Source organism: Diceros bicornis, chromosome 28 (genome assembly GCF_020826845.1).
Source record: "Diceros bicornis minor isolate mBicDic1 chromosome 28, mDicBic1.mat.cur, whole genome shotgun sequence".
In the NCBI taxonomy this organism is placed as follows: Eukaryota; Metazoa; Chordata; class Mammalia; order Perissodactyla; family Rhinocerotidae; genus Diceros; species Diceros bicornis.
In genome coordinates this window covers 16,737,887-16,749,708 of record NC_080767.1, presented here as the reverse complement: position 1 = coordinate 16,749,708, position 11,822 = coordinate 16,737,887, and the positions used below count along the sequence as shown (strand labels likewise).

The 11,822-nt window shown below is 47.5% G+C and overlaps 1 long non-coding RNA gene across 2 annotated transcripts; it reads left to right on the top strand.

Annotated features, from left to right (window-relative positions):
* Positions 1–2,374: 2,374 nt before the first annotated feature.
* Positions 2,375–5,329, top strand: LOC131393683 (uncharacterized). 2 transcript variants are annotated; one of them, XR_009215956.1, is made up of 3 exons: positions 2,375–2,577; positions 3,243–4,282; positions 5,273–5,329. It is a non-coding gene; the product is annotated as an uncharacterized LOC131393683 (long non-coding RNA). The 2 variants fall into 2 exon arrangements; XR_009215955.1 differs by having other exon boundaries at positions 2,375–3,313; positions 3,670–4,282.
* Positions 5,330–11,822: the final 6,493 nt, after the last annotated feature.

Sequence of the window (11,822 nt, the reverse complement as noted above, 5' to 3'; positions counted from 1 at the left end):
ACATAAAGTTTCGATTTTGATGCATAAATCCAGATCTGCACTTTAGATTACTTCCTTATGAGAGATTCCCAGAAGTGGAATGACTAGCTCTAAGGCAAAGAACGTTTTTCAGGCCTGTGAAACATATTGCCAAATTGCTTTCCCAAAAGGGTTGTACCATTTCACACTCCCACTAACAGTGTTGCTCATTCCATTTTTAATAGCATCATGTGACTGAAATAGCCAATAGCAAGGTTTAAATAAACTATCATACATCTAGCCAGTGAATTATACAGCCCGTGAACTTGATTACAAGGCCTTCGTAACAACATGGAAAAGTAGTTATGCTGCAATGTCAAACAGAAAAAGTAGAAAATAGAATTGAATGTAATTGCGACTACATTAAAAAAATAAGTCTGCATAATGATGAAAACTGGGGGAAAAAAGCAGGAAACATCGACATGTCAGGATAAATGTGGCAGGGTAATGACTTCAAGATTTATCACTGTCCCTCCAGTTTTAATTATTTTCCTTCTCTGTGTTAATTTCAACTGATGTTGCTATAGCACTGTTTAATGTTGCAAAGACTTTAAATACAGGCAAAAATATTCAGACTACAAAACTGCACAGTACAGGATATCTCAAAAGCTGCTCCTGCAGAATTCTAGCATTTCCAAGGCCGGCCCAAGTATTTTCGTGGCTTAAGGATCATGGTGGTCTTTTTTGAATTCCCAGAAATAATTAAGTCAATGAATGGAATCTTCTCAAATGTAAATTCTCCCATGATTTTTTTTCCTCAAACCTCTGGCAACTGCCACCACTCTTCTGCTAGCAGATGACAAGAATGAAGACTTTACAAATAGTAACAGAAAACCACTGAAACAGCTGGGCACATTCTATGGATCCTGCACTTGTGGTTGGACGATTTCACCCCAGCATGCAAGAGAGTCACATCTTCTGCTAGCAAAACTGCTCCGAGTCTTGTGCTGGAGTGAAAATCAATAGGTTATGACGATCCCCCAAGAACACTGATGTCAGTTGCCGAAATTCACCATCTGAAGAGACTTGGGCAAAGCTGAATTCCGACCCCTCCTGCCTCCACCCTGTTCTGGGTGGGAGAAACACAGAGGATGATGTAACCCAGGGCTGATGGAGTCTGATTCTCAAGTTGACGAGGCAACAGCCTTCTTGAACAACCAACCAACCCCTCACCCCCACCGCCCCTCATGCCTGCTGTGATGCTTTTCCTGCCTCCAGTCTGTACCCTCATCAGTCCACGCTGATCTGAAGCTACTTAAAATCTTCCTACTTCAAGTGTGTTCCAGGGACCAGCAGCATCAGCATATCGCCAGGAACTCGCTGGAAATGCAGAATGCCAGGCCCCACCCCAGAGGTATGGAACAGAATCTGCATTTTAACAAGATGCCCAGGTGAGTCACATCCGCAGTACATTTGAGAAGCACTGGGCTGAACCACAGGGCTGATGTCATTCTTCTGCCCAGACACTTTCAGTGGCTCCCTGTGGCCTGAAGGAAGCCATCCAAACTCAGCAATCTCATCCCAGCCTACCCACCCAGCCTCTTCTCAATTAATCCCCATGTAGTCAACATGCCCTGAGTACACCAGGCTTTCTCAAGCCCAACAAAACACAACTTTGTATGTGCAGTTCCCTCGGCAAGAATGCCTTTCCATAAATCGTGAACTCACACTCAGCCTTCAAAACCCAGCTCAAGACCTCCTCCAGGAAGCCTCTGGGACTCCTCCCAACCCACTTCTGTACTGCTCCTTCCTCTGATCTCCACAGCCCTTATAGGTTAAGTAGTCTCTGTGCATAGGTATGTTAGTACCCTGCTAGGTGGCAAATTCCTGTGGGTGCCTCAGTAGATATTTAATCCGTGTTTGCTAAATAAATGAGTGAATGAACAAATGAATGAATGGTGCTACTTGTGGCTCTGCTACGCGATTACTGATGTGCTTTTCCTCTTTGATAAATGCCGTCTCACGGGGACTTTGTGAAAATCAAATAAGTTTCGTGCATGGAAAAGTGCTTTGCAAGCCACAAAGATCTGTGATTGGGATCAGCCCCACACTTCCCGAGGGCCATCCCTAGATCTGCCTGGGGTCGGCCCGTGATAACGACCTGAAGGGATATTGATACATACAGCTTCCCGCAGAGATCTGATTTGGGAGGAATTCTGCATTTTAACAAGCTTTCCAGGTGGTTTCAGTAGGAAGCCCAATCCGGAAAGAGCTGGCCGGGGAGGCTCTGAGGCTCATCTCACACCCTGACCCACGGCCTGGACTAGGGTGAGGTCAGAGAGAGCCTCGGGTGCAAAATTTAAGGAAGCCCTCAATCTCAAGGTTGGGCAAGTGCGGGTCGGCCACCTGAGAGAGAAGGCCTCCTTAAAAACCATGCCTCTCCTCCCACACCCTAGTGCTGGTCTCGTCTTGACCACGCAGCAAAGCAGGCCCGGTCCGGTGCGCACATTCTTCTGTGCCCAGCTACTGCTCCGTGGCCCCCGTGCCCAGCCCGCATGAGAACCCAGCCCGAGCCTGCCGCATACAGACCTCCCAGCCCTCCGCCACAGGCAGGCCCAGGTGAGTTGAGGACAAGGTGTCCTCACGGCTTTGGAATTCCAGGCCCAACCACTGCAGCCCCAGTAATGGTCTGTTTTTTCTTAAGTGGGGAAGAGGCAGACTCATTCCAACCTCATGCCCCACGAAGTCTGACCACCTCGGGGCACCAGCGTCCTTTGAAGGACCGAGGACTTGGCATCCAAGATTTCCTCAGTTCTTCAGACCCCAAATGCCGGCCCTGAGGATTCCCCATGGTCAGCACCACATCAGGCTCGTGCGTGAGGCTGTCCCCAGGCTGTCCCTGCAGGAGGGCAGGTGAAGCCCCACTTCCCAGGCTGCTCACCACCCCTCTACTCCCCAGAGCGCACAAGCCTCGCTCCCCAATCTCCCTCTTTTCATTTTTCATGGGCTAGCCATGGCTGCGAGCCTACTGCGCGCACCAAGCTCAGTGGTAGGCACACGGCATGTATATTTCTTTTTTATCACCATTATGACCCTGCAAGGTACTGTCTTCGCTATTTCACAGGTGGGGACACTGAGGCTCAGAGAGGTGGGGGAACTTGTCCAAAATCTCAGAGCGATGCCATGGCAGAGCTGGGATGTAAGCCCCAAAGCTCTCGCTGCTCCTCCCCCTGCCTCTGAATTTACTTTCTCACACTTTATCCCCCCTGCTTTGCATTTCCAAGCCCCTTCCTCTGTCATCCTGGAGCATCTGTAGACAACAGCAATCAGCAGCCTTGGGTTCTGGCAGTTTCCGGTAAGGGTATTTCCTGGAATCTAAGGCTGGATTCTTTAGAGGTTGTGGTGTTTGTGTGTGTGCTTGTGTGCGTGCACGTGCACGCAATACGGACCTATTTGGCAGTCTCTGAACATCTCAAAATAATGTGTTTACATGCATACAATAAAATACATATGATTACAAAGCAAAGCAATCGCGTAAAACTCCAATTTTCAAAATATTAAAAAGCAAATTTGTGATATATAACATAGGCTTCTTTATTAATGCATTAAGTTCTAACGGCAAGTCTAATTTTTAAGCAGTGATGAGCATAATTGATATTTGAGAAATCTGCAACAACTATCATTTGATGTGAAAATGTCTGTGATTTCTAGATACAACACATGTACACACCTACACACAATGACCACCCCTCAGCAGAGGTCAAATGGAATGGAATCTACCGCCATCGAGAAGGTTAATGGGCTGCCTTGGGTACAGCACAGAATCCTACCTACTGACGTTTCCAAAGGCGTCTTCCTTTACAAGGCTGGCATATAATTCTCATAGGTCTCCAGGATTGCCCAGAGAGAGGGTAGTATGACCCTCTTCTTGAAAAGGTGGGAATTGAGGGTTCCCATTCAAGGTCACAGCTAATGAAAGCAGGAACCAATGAATCTGCACACCTCTCCTGCCCTTTCCAGCACCCCTGCACCTTATCAGCCCAGAGCTGGGAATAGAAGAGATAAGTGTGTTTGGATGGGGAGGAGGAGAATGTGTGTGTACGTGTTGCTGCGTTATGCATCCTGATTCTGATTCTCCCGTAACGTTGCAGAGGCTGCCAGAGGTACTCAAACAAGCCTACATCATGTACATCACCAAGAAACACTAACTTGCAAAAACAAACCCAATCAGAAGGAACCACAAAACCATCCAAGGCACGGCAACAGAAGACAGGGCTCCCCAAACTCAGCAGGCTGGCCGGCATGGGTACTGGGGATCAGGCAGGTGAGTGTGAGCACAGATGGTGGAGCATCTCAGAGAGCAAAGAAAGAGGTTTGGAATATCTCTGACTCATGGAAAATGGGGAGCCACCGAAGCTTTGGTAGGGGAGGAGAAACCCATCGAGCACTGTGTTTCAAGATCACTAAGTTCAGCTCAGGGCAACCAGCACCTCCTGGGGTTTGCTTCACACAGGTCCTTTGCTGGGTACTGGGCCAGGGTCGGGGCTGTGGGCTGGGGGGGCGAAGGGTTGGGGGTGGTAAGGGAAAGAAAGAAGACAGAGTTCCTATCTCCAGAGAACAAACAGTCCCCACAGCATGGCCAGTATCGTGATGGAGAGGAGCTCCAGGAAGGCTTGTTGAGGGAGAGAAGGCCTGAATAAACGCTGGATAACAAACAGGAGGGAGCCAGATAAAGGGCAAGGGGACAGGGCATTTATAACAATGGGAACAACTTTGGGGGGGAGACACAGCAAAGTGGGTGGGGTGGGGTGCCAGACCCCTCCTGTCTAACCCCCAGATCCACTCTGTGTACCTCTTCACCTTGCTCTGTGCCCCAGGAGGCCGACCTTTACGGACTACATCAGTGGTAACCTGATCCTGGCTTCCGGTTGGGCTCAGCCTGTGGAAGGCACTGGCAGGAGATGGGAGGAGACGGGAGAGAGGCTAGTCTATTGATCCTCCGTGTCTCCCTCCCCTTGACCGTTCAGGCCCTGGGGGAGTAGGCAAGATGCCCACGGTTACTAGTCCCAAAGTACTGCCCTAATGCTGTTTGGTTTCCCCAATCCCCACCCATCCCTTTGCAAAAATCGCTTTATTAAATACCCCCCAAGTGTACCACACATCCATGCCCTGCCAGGACGGTGACTGATACAGTGGGCACGGAGGAGAGTTTCCCTGATCTAGATACCATACGATGACGGCCTGAATTAGGGAGAAGCAGGGATGTTACCCTATGAATGTGCAGCACTCTACAGTTAGCAAAGTCCTTTCACAGGCATGGACTTCTCGGCTCGCCACTACCGTGTAAGCATCAAGCAAGTCTGAGCAACCAATTCCATCCCACAGATGCGGCAGTAGAGGCCCAAGGGTGTGTGGAGACGTGCCGGCTGGTCAGTGAGAGAGCCAGAGCCTGCAGCCTGATTTTTAATTGCTAATCCAGTCCCTTTCTACCAATGCAACCTAAAGTAAGCCTGGAATGGAGAAAGAAATTCAAGAGGCCTTCATACACACACAGGCACACACACACCCCTTCAACAGGAATTAGTGATTCATTCAACAAACATTTATTGAGCTCTGTCCAGGTTTCCAGACTTGTATTAGAAACTGACGGATGAAAAATATTAGATATGGGGAGAAGGAGAATGAGTCAGAAGAGGTGGCAGTGTAGGGTGGTGGACAGAGAACAGTGGCCCTGGGGTCAGAAGACCTGGCTGAGATTGTCCATTGACTGAACTCGGAAAGTCTGGAGGGGGCAACTGCTTCTGGTTTTAGACAAAACAGTCAAGTCAATTTCAGATGCACGCGCGAAGGTGCAATCTCTTCAACAGCTCCACGTCTCTGCGTGACACCCCAGACCCTTCACCTGGCCCTTGCTTATCTCTCCAATCTCCCATCCTCCCTGCCACTCTAACATTAGGTGCTGCCTACAGTTCCCCAAAAGCTGCACTTCCTCTCTTACCTGCGAAACTTTGCACTAGCTATTCCCTATGCCTGAAAGGCTTTTCCCCACTCCTCACTCCACTTTCTTCACATGCAAAATGCTTACTCAACCCTCAAGACACAATTCAGGCTAGTTACTCTATCCTCAGTAGTAACTAGTGCATACCAGGCACCAAGAAAGCCTCTAATTTTTTGGAATTAATGATTCAATTGATTAATAATAATAATAAAATAGCTAGCATATGATGAGTATATTCTGTCTCCATGGGATAATAGAAATATCAAACAAACCTTCTGGAGACTAGGAACTTGAACTTGGTTGAAGAGTAAGTGGATGGGTGGGTGGGTGGGTGGATGGATGGATGGATGAATTGAGGATAGGTGAGTGAGAGTAGGGAGATGGATGAGTGGCTTCACGAATGGATAGTTGGATGGATGGAATGACTTGCATGAAGTTGATCAAAAGGAATTTGGTGACCCAGTCTCAAGGTAGGAGAAAGGGCAGAAATCTAACTGGTGAGATTGGGACTATGGAGCTTGGTATTAACAGAATATCAGGAAACTCACTAACAAATGTAAGGTCTGCGTGTGGACAAGTAACCATTAGCACGAAGGCCTCAGTAAATCCCAATCTGCTGTTCTAGGTGAATCCTTGAGGACGATGTTGGCCATGAATGTCTGCTGACTGACTGACTGACTGACTGACTGACAGGACTTGATGGAAGCCCATCGAGGTTAGGCCAGGATACAGAAATCTGATCTTTAGGTTTATGGAAGCTGACAAAAACATCTCTGTGATTCCTGTGACAAGATAACAATAAAGAGATAGATGGAAGACGACGGAGGGGTGCAGAACTGCTGTTGAAACAAGGTGGAAATTCCTCTCCTAGTGACAGAGCTTCAACATACAACTTCTGCACACACAGCAACAGGTCCTGAACCAGACTGTCTCCTCCTCAGATCCTTCAGCACGCTCCCCCTACAATGGGCTTTCTTGAATCCCAAAGTGTTCTGACGGCTGAGTCCACACTGCACTGCTCCTTGGAAACCCAGGCTTCACGTTAGTCCCCCTGGCCCTGGTCCTCCCCTTCCCCATCCCCATCGAGAGGGTGTTCAGTGGCTTGTCAAATCCCTGCCTTCCGGAGAGCTGGAGAGAGCTCCCTGACGACCAGACCAATGCTGCTTAGCCCAGGGAAAGTCCCATTACTATTAGGGTGTGGCTGGATTTCCTTTGGAGCCAAAGAGGAAGCATCAGCAAAAGTCTGCTTTCCATATTGCCCTGCGCTGAAAGGGGACTCTTTTTTTTAAGTACAAGACTTAATTTTTTTTTTTAAGTTAAAGGGAGGGAAAATTCAGAGCTGGCACAGGAAAACAGTGAGAAGGCACATTGACCAAGCCTTTCACATAGCTTTCCTTTTGACCTCCACAAGACCTTCTCAAGAAGTTCTCTCCTTTGACTGTGCAATAGAATCACCTGGAGAGTTTTTAAAAACTCTGATGCCCTAGTCAGACCCCAGAACAATTACCTAAGAATCTTGAGGGGGTCCAAGCTCCAGTGTATTCCAATGTCAGCCCAGATAAGGGCAAGTACTCCAGGTATGATCCCCATCCGGTCAAGGCTTGGGAGCATCCAGAGGATGAAATCAAGTGGCTCCAGATCTCACAGCCTGTGACGATGGGTTTCAAAATGAGGTCCTTGGTTTACTCTGAAACCATCATTCCCTGTGTCCTTCCAGGTGTGGCTCTTAAGGCCACATGAGAAAAATAGTTACTGACATGTATTGACCTCTCACCACATGCAAACACTCTGACAAGCACTTGACATGTGTTAACTCATTTCATCCCTCTCGTAACACTCAGGTAATTACTGCAATTATCTCCTCTGTAGATAAAGAGGCACAGAGTTCAGGCTCTCACCTAACGTCACACAGTAGGCAGGGCTGCCATTTCAAGGCTCTCCTTTGGCCAGCAGTAAGTGTCCATGTTCCCCAGGACTTGGTCCTAAGCCCTCTTCTCTTACTCTGCACTCACCGAGATCTCATGTCCTCCTGTGGCCAGCCTCTTACTAATAATTCCCAAATCCTTGTCTTCAGCTCATACTTCTCTCCTGAGCTCCAACTCTTTATATCCCACCACCATTTGGATATGTCCTATGACATAAAATCCACGTGTTCAAAAATATCATGATCCTCAAATCCTTATTCTTCATATGCCACCTCTCTCCAAGACCTGGGCCACCAACCACTTCTTTTTGTGTGTGTGTGTGTGTGTGTGTGTGTGTGTGAGGAATATCAGCCCTGAGCTAACATCCATGCCAATCCTCCTCTTTTTGCTGAGGAAGACTGGCCCTGAGCTAACATCTATTGCCAATCCTCCTCCTTTTTTTCCCTTTTTCTCCCCAAAGCCCCAGTAGATAGTTGTATGTCATAGTTGCACATCCGTCTAGTTGCTATATGTGGGACACCGCCTCAGCATGGCCAGAAAAGCCGTGCGTTGGTGCGCGCCCGGGATCCGAACCCGGGCCGCCAGTAGCCGAGGGCACGCACTTAACCGCTAAGCCACGGGGCCGGCCCCCAACCACCTCTTTGTTGAAGCCAGAAATGACTGGGTCATCTTTGAATCTACCAGTTCCTTCATCCTCCACAACCAACTGGTAGTTTCTCCCAGTGCACCCCTTCCTCTCCACCACTGCCCCAGGCAGGCCTTCGTCACCTCCCCACACACAGGACTGTTGTCCCAAATGGCCTCCCTACCTTCACTCTTTCCTCACCCACTCTATGCCATGATCGATTCTCTTAAACACAACTCTGATTATGACACTCCTACAATTGTCTCCAGTGGCTTCCAAAAGGACAATTATCCAAGCCCCTCATCTGGCTTTCAAGGTATGGGAAACCTTCCCAGACACAAAGAACTTAAGTTCTTTGGCCAACAGCCAAGAAGAGACATTGGACCAGAGTCTGAATATAAGAAGATGATACCCTGCCTAGAAAGAGAGCCACTGGTGTAAGTGGAAACATCACTGACTTCCTATCTGCACTGGAGTTCTGAGGACCATCTTCTCTACGGAACGACAGCAACAGCTCCCACAAAACCCGCACATTTATTTATTTATTTATTTACTTTCTGCTTTCTTCAATTTTATTAAGAAATAACATTGGACACAACATAATAAATTAATATTACAACCTATTATAGACTTCTACCCATAGTTTTTTTGTATATATATATAATTTATTTTTATTGCAGTAACATTGGTTTATAGCATTGTATAAATTTCAGGTGTACATCATTATACTTCTCTTTCTGCATAGATTACATCATGTTCACCACCCAAAGACTAACTACAATCCATCACCACACATGTGCCTAATCATCCCTTTTGCCTTGCTCCCTCCCCTCTTCCTCTGTGGTAACCACTAATCCAATCTCTGTCTCTATGTGTTTGTTTGTTGTTGTTTTTATTTTCTACTTATGGGTGAGATCATACGGTATTTGACCTTCTCCCTCTGATTTATTTTGCTTAGCATAATACCCTCAAGGTACATCCATGTTGTCACAAATGGCTGGAATTCATCATTTCTTTTTTTTTTTTTTTTGTGAGGAAGATCAGCCCTGAGCTAACATCCATGCCAATCCTCCTCTTTTTGCTGAGGAAGACCAACTCTGAGCTAACATCTATTGCCAATCCTCCTCCTTTTTTTTTTTTTTTTTCTTCCCCAAAGCCCCAGTAGATAGTTGTATGTCATAGTTGCACATCCTTCTTGTTGCTGTACATGGGACGTGGCCTCAGCATGGCCGGAGAAGCGATGCATCGGTGCTCGCCCGGGATCCGAACCCGGGCCGCCAGTAGTGGAGCACGAGCACTTAACTGCTAAGCCACCGGGCTGGCCCATGGATTTCATCGTTTCTTACGGCTGAGTAGTATTCCATTGTGTATATATACCACATCTTCTTCATCCATTTATCCTTTGGTGAACACTTAGGTTGCTTCCAAGTCTTGGCTATTGTGAATAACGCTGCAATGAACACAGGGGTGCGTGTATCTTTATGCATTGGTGTTTTCATGTTCTTTGGATAAATACCCAGCAGTGGAATAGCTGGATCGTATGAAAACCCACACATTTAAAGATTGAGGTTCCAGCCTCATTTGCCACCACCCCTGTTCCTCTGCTCACACCATACGGACTCTTTGTTGTTCCCTATTTGCATGACACTCTTTCATGTTGCAGCATCTTGGTGCATGCCGTTCCTTTGGCTTGGAATGCCTTTCCTCTTTCCCTTTCTGCGACACTTGACTTGTGCTTCGAGATTCACCCTGAGTTCTTCCTTTGGGCTGTCTTCTCCAGCTCACACAGGCTGACAGAGCTTCTCCCTCTGCATTCCAATGACGCTTGCTGCCACCCTGAACAGTGTCACTCGCACACTGCCACCCACTTACCTCCTGCCTCTCCCGCTAGACTGATTTCCCTCTGTATCCATCACCACAACCACCTTCCCCCGAGGCCTGGCACATAGTAGATGCTAGACGCTCAGTCATGCTAGCCTAATGAATATTTGCGGGTAAAGGAAGAATTATTTCACAATAGAAAACCACTGTTGATCAAGCAGAGGATTCCTGGGAACTTTTAAAATGTTTCCCACATTTCCCCAACTAAATCAATTATTCCTGGAGTGTGTATTCATGAAAGTCCTAGCAGGATCTGTAAAACTTGGGCTGTAGCATCCACACGAGTCTTCATATAACATGACTCTTCGGTTCTCTAATCTCCAGGCACAAGTTATTATAGTTTCTGGGGGACTATGTGCTACAGCTTCAACTTGATTTTTTTTTTTTTTTTGGTAAGGAAGATTAGCCCTGAGCTAACATCAGTTGCCAATCCTCCTCTTTATGCTGAGGAAGATTGGCCCTGAGCTAACATCTGTGCCCATCTTCCTCTACTTTATGTGTAGGACACCTGCCACAGCATGGCTTGATGAGCGGTGCACAGCTCCACGCCCAGGATTTGAACCTGTGAACCCTGGGCCGCTGAAGCAGAGCACGTGAACTTAAACACTATGCCACTGGGTCGGCCCCCTCAACTTGATACTTTTAAGAGTAGTCCTTTAGGATCAGAACAAAGCCACCATAATGATACATTACACACAATGAACCATAAAAATAATCATAATAACAATAGGCTGTATGAAAGTCTTTAAATTTTCTGGTTGCTATCAAATACCACTAAAGTCACACAGTGGGGAAGACGAAAGTTTCTTCAGTCAACAATCAGTTGGTAGTCTGTTTTTGGTTTTTTCGTATTTTTGTGAGGAAGATCAGCCCTGAGCTAACATCTGCTGCCAATCCTCCTCTTTTTGCTGAGGAAGAGTGGCCCTGGACTAACATCTGTGCCCATCTTCCTCTACTTTACATGGGACTCCTGCCCCAAGCATGCCTTGAAAAGCAGTGCATGTGTCCCCACCCAGGATCCGAACCTGCGAACCCGAGGCCACAGAAGCAGAGCACTCGCACTTAACCACTATGCCACCGGGCCAGCCCCTTTAGTGTTTTGATTCTATCATGTTTTTGCCTATTTCAGCAACAATGCCTCATCTAGGGCCGGCCCCGTGGCTTAGCGGTTAAGTGCGCGCGCTCCACTACTTGCAGCCCGGGTTCGGATCCCGGGCACGCACCGACACACTGCTTCTCCAGCCATGCTGAGGCCGCGTCCCACATACAGCAACTAGAAGGATGTGCAACTATGATATACAACTATCTACTGGGGCTTTGGGGGAGAAAAAGGAGAAGGATTGGCAAATAGATGTTAGCTCAGAGCCGGTCTTCCTCAGCAAAAAGAGGAGGATTAGCATGGATGTTAGCTCAGGGCTGATCTTCCTCACACACA